The sequence below is a fragment of the Vulpes vulpes genome, chromosome X, assembly GCF_048418805.1.
Source record: "Vulpes vulpes isolate BD-2025 chromosome X, VulVul3, whole genome shotgun sequence".
NCBI lineage: Eukaryota > Metazoa > Chordata > Mammalia > Carnivora > Canidae > Vulpes > Vulpes vulpes.
In genome coordinates this window covers 12,722,692-12,733,686 of record NC_132796.1, presented here as the reverse complement: position 1 = coordinate 12,733,686, position 10,995 = coordinate 12,722,692, and the positions used below count along the sequence as shown (strand labels likewise).

General features: G+C 41.5%; 1 non-coding gene across 1 annotated transcript; it reads left to right on the top strand.

The window, feature by feature from the left end:
• Positions 1-340: 340 nt before the first annotated feature.
• LOC112919158 (U6 spliceosomal RNA) lies at positions 341-443 on the top strand. Its single transcript, XR_003234826.1, has one exon. It is a non-coding gene; the product is annotated as a U6 spliceosomal RNA (small nuclear RNA).
• The last annotated feature ends 10,552 nt before the right edge of the window (positions 444-10,995 follow it).

Sequence of the window (10,995 nt, the reverse complement as noted above, 5' to 3'; positions counted from 1 at the left end):
AATTGAAGAAAGTGTAGAAATAGCATAGAATAGAAAGCACAAAATAACAGGCTAGAATTAAACCCAAATAATGGTATTTCTGCCATAATATAACATGTTCTTAAAATACTTTACATTCTATGAATCAGACATTAAAAATCAGACAGTTTAAGGGAAAATAGGATGGGGAAAGATTATAATATTTAGCCATAGTCTACAATAGCCAATAATACCCAACCAGAGAGAATTATGGAGAGAGGCGAAAGGATCACAGATCACATAAACACATAATTACTTAAATCTGTGTGGCACAGTATCTTTAATAAAACTAACGTGGTCCTAATCAAATATTTGATGGCTTGTGCTTGCTTCGGCAGCACATATAGTAAAATTGGAATGATACAGAAAAGATTAGCATGGCCCCTGTGCAAGGATGACACGCAAATACTTGATGGCTTATTGTTCATGCCAGTCTTACTTAGCTCTAATAATACATATAATGAAATGGACTTTTTCTTCATGGCATTGCAGTCAGTGCAGCATGAGTGGGGGAGAAGAGGAATAAGAGAACTCAGAAAACCAAATTGCTCATACATCTTTTTTTTCTCTCACTGTGAGCGTGTGTGTGTGTATTTATTTATTTCAGCTTTATTGTATAATTGACAACCAAAATTGTAATATGCGTTTTTTCTCTTTTTGATGAGGGCACATGCCCGGGTTCATCTTATTTGAAATGCAGGTAAAAAGAAGAACTTCAGGGGAATTGGAAGCAATTTCAGATGTTTCTGTGAAATCAGCCATTTCAGAAAGTTCATGTGGACTTTTCATGTTGAGATGAGGGAATGAGGATGTGTGTTTTCTTGAGGAAAACAGACAGAAATCTTGTTATATTTAATAAAAAAGAAACATCTTGGAGAAAATACAATACTGAGCATAGTTTCGAACTGAGGTGGTGTTCAAATGATCAAATAACCTTTTTGGTACCTTGCAGTTTTATGAGGTGGCCATGCAGGGGCAACTCCAAGGGATTATGAGCCTATGATGATGGGCCACAGCCTCAGGGACCAGATAGGCAAAGTGCATTTGTCCACTGGGTGCCAACGCTGCCAAATGGAGTGGCATCTTTCCAGCCGAGGACTGGGCCTGCTCTGTCTGGGAGGACACACAAAGTTGGGCACAGGTACATGGGAGTTGTGGTGGGCTGACTGGAAGGCCACTGGGTACCAGGTGCCCAGGCAACCCCCATCTGGGGCTCTCCAGACCTAGGGTGGTTCAGTCAGTGTGGGAGGGAGGACTCAACAGACTTAGGGTAGCAGTTATTTTCCAGTTGGCGGGGAACATTTCTGGATTTACAACCTGGTTTCAAGATCTTCCTAGTAAAACTGTTTTTTTGGTGAAATTCCTAATTTCTGTAGGGAGATATCAATTAGAACAACGAACAAAGAAATTGATAAATAGGAGGGTAAGGGGATTATAGGTCAAGGACTATACAGAGTTGACCACAGAGGTGGAGCCCAAAACATTTCCTGCAGATGGCAACTTCCTCCCTCCGGTGCTTCTTATAGTCCCTTTGTCCTTGAATTAGTTTAAATTGGTTTCTTTGGTTCTTTTCATTTCTTTTCTTTGTTGACAGTTTGACATACCTCCTCCCTCCCAAGTTGCTTTGCTCCTACAGAAGATTAAAATTCTGTCCCAGAGAGCCAAAATGCCCACTAACCAAGATAAATTGTAGTTGTAAGCATAAGTGTGTCTCATTTAGTGTTAGCCTTCAAGAGAGGGGAGGTATGCATGAAAAATTGTCTGCAAAATTAATTTATGTAAAGAGATAAATTTCTTGCAGCTGATTATGTTTTCAGAGATAACACTTTGGAAAATGAGATCATGATTCTGTGAATGCTCAGTAAAAGATATTTGCTCCAAACAAAATGTACTGCTGCAGAGTTCTAGTTCAGACAGGCAGTGAAAAGTAGTGCTTCTTATCATACACTGTGAAATTGGCTAATTTGTATGGTAGAATGGATTTGGTTTTGAGCTTTCCAAGTTTTTTTTTTTGGGGGGGGGGAATGGAATTGTCTGCTCCCTGAAGTTTCTATCAGCTGAACAATTATTTATGTTGGCAAGACATCACATTTCAACTCAGATCTAAGCTTCATGCCTTGATGTGGGACATGCAAATGAGCCCTGGATTGAGAGCCATAACCCTTGACTTCTAGGCCCAGCTCAGCACCAGGTAATTGTGAGTATTTGTGACCTTTGTGTTTCAGTAAGAATTCAAGTGGCCTTGTACACCTAGTACACTTGCTGTCTTGACCTACCTGGGCTTTTCTAATTTATATAGCATGGGATTTCCAAGTTTAAAGTCTGCAAAAATATTTGATGTAGGAAATCACATCCATGTTCTTCAGTGTTGATGGGGGGAGATTAGCAGGTCTCAAACATGCCAGGCTTATCAAATTACAATTTCCTTTCAGTATCTACAGAGAGACCAGGTGGTAGGGAATCATAAAAATTCAGTGGATATGCATTTAAATGTCCATTTGTTGGAACATTATGGGCCCCAGTACTGTGGCTGCAAAATATTTCAGTAACCACTGCAGAGTTAGCCAAACAATTCTTTTCAAATTGAACTGATGTGGATGAACCTAAATAGTAATTTATAACTCAAGAGCAAGAACAACAGCAATAAAAAAATCTCACCAACCTTGAGACACTGATAATATACCAAAACAAAGTATCCTTCCTCAAAGTTGGGAGCATGTCATCAGCATGTGCAGAGGGATTTGCTGTGTTCCTATGGTGGGAACAAAGCCTGTATGGGAGAGGTTTCAAGTTGCCACAAAAGTCATTTAAGGGGGGCAGCTCAGGTGGCTCAGTGGTTTAGTGCTGCCTTCAGCCCAGGGCGTGATCCTGGAGTCTGGGGATCGAGTCCCATGTTGGGCTCCCTGCATGGAGCCTGCTTCTCCCTCTGCCTGTGTCTCTGCCTCTCTCTCTCATGAATAAATAAATAAAATCTTTTTTAAAAGTCGGGTAAAGGATGAGTATTAGGGTACAAACACCAGATTTTTTTTTTAAGATTTTATTTATTTATTCATGAGAGACAGGAAGAGACACAGGCAGAGGGAGAAGCAGGCTCCATGTAGGGAGCCCAATATGGGACTCCATCCTGGAACTCCAGGGTCACGACCTGAGCCAAAATCAAGAGTTGGACGCTTAACTGACTAAGCCACCCAGGTGCCCTTGAACACCAGATTTTATTAACCTTGTCAAAGTCGCCAGTAAACAAATAGCCTTTCATTTAAGTGAAAGAATGAAGTCTTTGGAGTCACTCTTTCTTCTTCTTTAAGAACTGAATAAATGATTATATTTCTGCAGTAGTGCTTTTCTCATCTCTGAGGAGTTGAGTTTTTCTGATCAGTTTTTATGTGCCAAGCACAGAAACAACCATTTTACTTATATTGTCTCCTTTAGTCGTCGCAGCCACCCAGTGAAGTAGATGCTAGTAATATCCCTAGAAGTGAGGAAACCAGGCAGCCCCATTGGCGCAGCGGTTTGGCGCCGCCTGCAGCCTGGGGTGTGATCCTGGAGACCTGGGATCGAGTCCCACATGGGGCTCCCTGCATGGAGCCTGCTTCTCCCTCTGCCTGTGTCTCTGCCTCTCTCTCTGTGTGTCTAAAAAAAAAAAAGTGAGGAAACTGAGGCTCAAGGTGTTAAATAATTTGTACAAGGTAAACATATGAGGGAAGGGTGCAGTCTCTGGCAGTCTTTCTCCCAAGCTCATGTTCCTAACTTCTAGGCAAGAGCCTTCAGAGGCTCCTGGACCATGTCTTGGCTACCACTGGCTTAAGTAAAATTTGTACAGATGACTATGAGGGTGGGAAATGGTTGACCTGAGTCTGAAGACTGGATGGAAGGTGACGGTGGGGGGATCTGAAGCAGCATCTGCCAGGATCAAATTCCAGCAGGCTTTGTCCACTCTCTACATCAGTAAGCCACTTGCATGATCTTCACATCATTAGTTTCAGATGTAGCTTTCAATAATTTACCTTACCTACATTTTGACTATGAACTTCTGGGCATTTGTATAGATTTGTAAGAGTGTTCCTTACACTTACCCAGTCTTGCCTCCGGTCTTGTGCTAGACTAGGGTTGTCTACATTCCTCATGATGGGAATAAGGGCTTAGGAATTTGGATATTTTACTAGGTGGAAGTCTGGAGTCAGGGCAGGTAAAGGTCTGAGATTAAACATAAGAATTAGAACAAGACTATGGCAGAGTGCCTGGGTGGCTCAGTCAGTTGAGCTTCTGCCTTTGGCTCAGATTATGATCCCAGGGTCCTGGAATCGAGTCCCATATCGGGCTCCGTGCTCAGTGGGAGCCTGTTCCTCCTTTCCTCTTGTGCTCTCTTGCTTTTTCTCACTCTCAAATAAAATCTTAAAAAAAAAAAAAAAAACAACCAAGATTATGCCACTGTCATTGAGGCAGTCTCTGGGGACAAGGGGGTTTTCTCTGGCACTTATTCACTGATGAATGCATGCATCCCAGGAGGTAGAAAGTAATTGTAACTATGGCGTCCCTGACTTTTCAGCTGTAACCACTGCACATGAGTGATTGATAATTGATTTGGGGTTGGGACATTTTACAACCCAGAGGGAAGGGAGGGAAGATGGGTGCAAATGATTAAGACTGGATTTCCTGCCAGCCAGGAGGAACTAGGGCTCAGAGTCCAATTTAGGTTGACTTAAAGACAATAAAGAAATGTGAGCTCTCTTGCACAGTTAAGTTAGCTGAGATCCACACCTGTTTCCTATTAAAAATGACCATTAATTGGTAGCTTTTAGTGTAGGGAATATCCATAATTATCTAGTTCTCTGAATCTGGCACACTGTGGAACTCAGCTGTTGAAGCAGAAATGGTCTAATGTGCAGATTTACAGGGTGGATATGACTACTTCCTACTGCAGAGCAAGCAGAGAGATAAAAGTTGAGCTGAAGAGGTGAACTTGTAGGGTTATATGACCTAAAGAAGGAGACATGAGGGACTTGTGATTTTGCGATGGGTAGAGGCTGAGAAAAAGACATTTGGCTATCAGAAGCCCTGAAACACATTTGTTCTAAGCAACATTTCTGCCCAAATGCATTAACGAATGCAAGAATAAAATTTGAAGTTTCAGCTCATTATCATTCCAGTTTTGGCAGCACATTTTTCCCTGAGGCTTTTAATTCTTTCCTTAGAGTCCTCTATATTAACTTTGAATCTTTGATGTGTTTTCACATATTGGCTTAATGTGTCACAGGCTATTTTATTTAAGTGAATAAATTGGCCATCTAGATGTATCCTATTTAATATACAAATGCACAGTTTCATGCAAGTAAAACTTCCATAGGAAACTGTTCGTGTTATCAGGTTTCATAGGAAAGTCATGCATACTTATTTACTCTGAGTCCTGTTTTTTTTATTTTTATTGTTAAATCATTTATTTATACTATTACCTTGTTAGTAGTGGGACTAGATGTCCCAAAGCATTTCTTTTCTTATTTTCCTCATATCCTGTATCACACGCAAAGAAATTTTTATTTTTTTATTTTTTTAAAATTTTTATTTATTTATGATAGTCACACACAGAGAGAGAGAGAGAGGCAGAGACACAGGCAGAGGGAGAAGCAGGCTCCATGCACCGGGAGCCCGATGTGGGATTCGATCCCGGGTCTCCAGGATCGCGCCCTGGGCCAAAGGCAGGCGCCAAACCGCTGCGCCACCCAGGGATCCCGCAAAGAAATTTTTAAAAGAAAACCCTGTTGATATACATATAGGAAGCATTTTTCTAGCCCTGATGATCCCAGTGGCAAAGCGTCCTCTTCTATACTTTAATTCCACCCATCTCAGTCTTTTGACTTCCAAATATCTCAGCACTGGACCCCTGAACCTTTATTATATTGTGAACAACCTTCCTTTATTTTTAGACAATAACAGAATTGAAAGTCTGGAAGCTACTTTAGAGCATTACTACTCAAGAGTGTGGATCATTTTGTCCCATCTCTGTTAATGTTCAGTCTCCATCTGTAGTCTGAATTAGCTGTGCCCTAAGTAAGTGTGCAGGGTATGATTTTGCAATAGCTTTTTGGGTTTCTCTGTATATGTCACCTAGTATATGAGCATCAACACACTTGAAACCAAAATACACACAGACATGGCAACACGCAGTCTACTTCCCGTACCCCCTTCATGTGCTTCCTTTTCTTTACTGCATTTTTCATTAATGACATTACCATCTCCTTGGTCATCTCAACAGGACATGGAAAGAGCCTTATAAAATCTCTGTCTCTCAGTACTACTCAATTTAATCAGCACATAAAAGCTGTTAATTAAATTTCTATCAGGCTCTGGGCATAGATTCTTTGTTCCTTATTCATCATCACTGTTCTTACTGTTCTGATTTACATTTTCATTGTTGCCTTGCCTAATGCCAACTCTAACTTATCTCTGCCTTCTCCAGTCTGTCTTCCCTCCAAGACAACTGTATTATCTATTTCTGCATCACAAATTACCCTAAAGCTTAACAGCTTAAAGTGACAAACTCACAGTTTCTATAGGTTAGAAGCCCAGGAGCAGTATAGTTGAGTGGTTCTGGGTCAGGAGCTCTCATGAGGCGGCGGTCAAGGTGTTATTCAGGACTGCAGTCATCTGAGACTTGTCTAGGGAAAGATCTGCCTCCAGGCTCACTCACAGCATTTTTAGCAGACTGTTTTTCACCATTTCGGCCTCTCCACCAGACTGACTTAGCATGTGGAAGCTGGCTTCTCCCACAGAGATTGATCCAAAGGAGAATGAGACTGAATGCTCTCCCCAGATGGAAGTTGCAGTCTTTTTATAGCCTAACCTTGAAAGTAATATCCATCATTTCTGCCATATTTAATTCATTAGAAGAGAGTCACTAAGTTCAGTCCAGTCAAGGGGAGAAGAATTTCATTCCATCTCTTGAGAGGAGGAGTATCAAAGAATTTGTGGATGTGTCTTTAAAGCCACCACTATTTGCCCCCTGGCCACAAATCATTTCTCTCTCCCACATGTAAAATTTACGTGAAAGACTTTGTGGACATAACTTTAAAATTACCATATCACCTTACGCTTCACAGAAACTGGGATCTTGAGGCATATCTTTGTTCTGAATATTTTTACTGACTCCACTTTACATATACAAGAGGGCTTAAACCCCCTGGGTCTTCTACCATCTGGTCCTAATTGTGTATTTTCCATCACTTGTTTATCAATCCTGTATGTAGTCAAGCCAAAAGATTCACCATTTCCTAATCACACCCTAAATCTACCATTCTCTGTACCTTTATGCATGCTATTTCCTAGGCTGGAAGGTGCTCCCTTACCTCTTTTTAAATTCTCTGCAAGGGATCCCTGGTTTGGCGCCTGCCTTTGGCCCAGGGTGCGATCCTGGAGACCCGGGATCGAATCCCACATCAGGCTCCCGGTGCATGGAGCCTGCTTCTTCCTCCGCCTGTGTCTCTGCCTTTCTCTCTCTCTCTGTGACTATCATAAATAAATAAAAATTAAAAAAAAAAATTAAATTCTCTGCAAAAGTCCTAGCCTTACTCTCATACATTACTTCCTTCATAAAGTGTGGTAGCTCCCCCAAATAGAATATATGCGCTCTACTTGATTATAAATTCCTATATCCTTCAAAGCAGGAAGATTTCATTGCATCCAACAGATGTTCTATAAAGGTTAACTTATACAAAGATAGTATTTCTCTAATTTAGGCAAAACAGATACTTTGAGCTGTTTGTGTCCATGTGGTACACCAACACCATGGTAGCATTTTACGTGTTGCATACAATCTGTCCTTCAAAGACAGAATGCCAAAGTTGCTATGTGTGGGGCACCCTGACAGAATTGGTAGTACAATTTCCAAATTATATCAGCATCTTCAAAGTACCAGCCTTCTGCTGCTGTTTGGAAGGCCAAGAAAAGTTCATTTACCAACATGCTGATGTACCATGCATATCCCACAGAATGGGAATGACGGAGCTGTGTAGTTTGGCTGTCCTTAGCTGTGCCGTCGAAGGACATCTCCTGTTTACTTTCTGAGCTCTTTTCTCCCTCCCCCTCCTTTCTTCCCCTCCTTCACTCTTTCTTTTGTTCTTCTTTCATCGCGCATGTCACTTTCTCCTCTGACCTGTCCTTGTTAGTTCCTCCCAACATGCTGGGGTTGGGATGGGATCCCTGTCCTTTAAATTTAGTCACAAGGAAGTTCTCTCTTGGTTAACAGCTTTATTGAGGTGTAAATTACTACCATAAAAGTCATCCATTTTAAGTATACACTTAATTATTTTTAATAAATTTATACAGTTGTGCAGCCATCATCACCATCCAGTTTCAGACCATTTCTATCACCCCGAGATCTGTACTAACTGAATTTTTTTTAAAAAATTGGGATTGCCTGGGTGGCTGAGTCTGTTTAGCATCTGCCTTCAGTTCAGGTCCTGATCCCAGGGTCCTGGGATCAAGCCCCACATTGGGCTCTCTGCTCAGTGGGGAGTCTGCTTCTCCCTCTCTGTCCCCACTTTTGCTATGTCTTTCTGTCAAATAAATAAATAAAATCTTAAAAAATAAAATAAAATTGTACCTGGTTTCTCTCTCTCTCTCTCTCTCTTTTTTTTTTTTTTTGGTTTCTCTTTTTACAAAAACAATATGAAGTTACTTCAGACAACTTAGAAAATATGTAAAAGCAGAAAGAAGAAAAAAATGATCTTCATTCCACAATCTACAGTAATCATTGCTATTGGTATATGTTTAATTCCTCTCTCTTTTTATCTACCTATTTATTCATATCTTAGGAAGGTACTATTTAGGGGATGCTGAGAAGTTGATTAGCTCTGGGGACACAGTAGCTATATATTAATAATTTAGAAATAGCAAGGAAGATCTCTTTTTATCTTACTGATTTTAAAGAACTTCACTGAATTTTTGACTTTTGAGATACCACATTACATATCTATGTGTAAAGCTAAGAAGCCAGTTAAAACAATGAAGAGGCCAGTGTGTAGTGGGATTGCAGTGTGGTTTTACTTTCCCTGTGTGTGGTGGGCCGTAGGGTGGTGATGGGGGAAGAGGGCACAGTGATTATGTCACCAGCTAGACGCCAGGACCTGGCCTTTGCTGCCCACCTGCTTGCACTCGCTAACCTTTGTCTTACATTTTCCCTTTAGCTCTTCTTCTGGCTTTCCTCTTGACTCAGGGAAATGAAAACCTAAAACCATCCCCCAGGTGATGGTGACTGCCCTGACAAGACCTCCCACAGGCCCGGAACACCTAGACCTTTTGAGGTAAACCCCCAATTTGCACTTGTGCAGATGGACCGTGGGGTGACCTCAGGAATGACCTACAATCACCTTTACCCCATAATAATACTCAGAACTTTCTGTTCAGGGAGGAGCCTCAGCCTCATTTACATAACATACAAAGCATGTCCAGGCATGTTTCCTTAAGGCACATGCATGACCTTATGCCCACTGATGACCAGGCTTCCCTATGTAAATAGTCATCCTAACCCTAAACAAAAGGAATCCATTCATTCTTTCTCAGAGAGTCATGGCTTTGGAAGCTGTTCCCTGTGACCTCCTTATTTGCCGCAAATAAAAGTTTTTTGTGTGTGTCAAGTCAACCTGGTGTAGTTTCTGACTCACTAAGGAATGAACTTATGTTGGTTTGGTGGCAGTTACAGCCTGTAGGCTTCATGGAAGACTCTAAATGCAGAAGTCGTGAGGTAGTGTGCTGGGAGGGGTGCGAGTATGAGAAAATTAGAAGAAATCTTGTAAAGAAAACGTAAATTGGGCTTCAAGGGCCTGCCCTCAAACTAAGGGCTCTTGGATGTCCTCAAAGTTTCTTTGAAATGGGAAAATGGGGGGGAAAATGAATTTTAAAAAGAACTGTTTATGATGATGCAGTAGGAAATTATCCTGTCAAGAGGTTTCTGATTAGCTTAGTTGAGTGCCTTGCCCAGAGTAAGAGTCAACAAGCTAACCAGTAAATGAGGACTGTGAGCCACAGTGCCAAGAAGTAGATTATATGATTAAGATGGATGTGGGGCTTTGGGGATTCTTTACCCCTGCCTGGGAAGTTGGCAGTTTGTTTTGTGTTAGCAAAGAAGTTAAATTGTTGCCCATGGCATCTTGGGACTTAAACTTTATAGGTACTGAGGTTGAAGCTTTGGGGAACTAGGTGGAAAAACAAGCCAGGGTGTTAGAATATGCTGGGGACTTTCTGTGGGCTCCAGTAGTTCTTAGAAGAAAGAAAAAAGCTTCTCAACCTGGGGCTATTTTGGAACTTTACTTTTAGAGGTCTTTCTGCCAGCATCCAAATTGTCTAAGAGTCAGGATATCATGACCCGTGCAGGATTGGAAAGGGTGAATTCTCTGTTAGAGGCTAAAGGGAAAAAGAAGCAGGAAACAAAGTAGGGAGTGAAATTGGGGACTGGGAATCACTCCATTTTGCTGCTCCTTCTGGACATTTTCTGAGTGTTTCCTGCCTGATAGAGGTTGAGAACATGCAGCCTACAGGTACAGAGTGCCTGTGCTTCCTAATCCTGCCACTGTGTGCACTGCTGTGAATCAGAGGTCAGGATGGACACCGTTACCCTGAAGGCTGGCAGAGCACTAAGATAAGAGTTCTTAGGTTAGGGTCTAAATTCATGGGCTGTGACTTGACAAGATCTCTGACTTCAGTCCGTAGTTCAGAAAATCGACTGAATGAATATGAGCAAAAAAACTTACTAAGCTTTTAAGAAGGTTGTACTGCAGGAGAAACCTAAAGTCCAGTGAGCAAAGGTTTGTGATCTCCTGTTTAACCTAAAAGGTTGTTTTCAGGAACCCAAACCTGCATCAATGGGAATCAAGTTGCTAAAAGATGCAGCCCCCCTAAGAGAAGATTCTCCTGCTAATGCCCATGTCAGATGCAGATATAGAGGATAGTGAATAAGGGGGCTTCTGTCAGAGAACAAAACAAGAG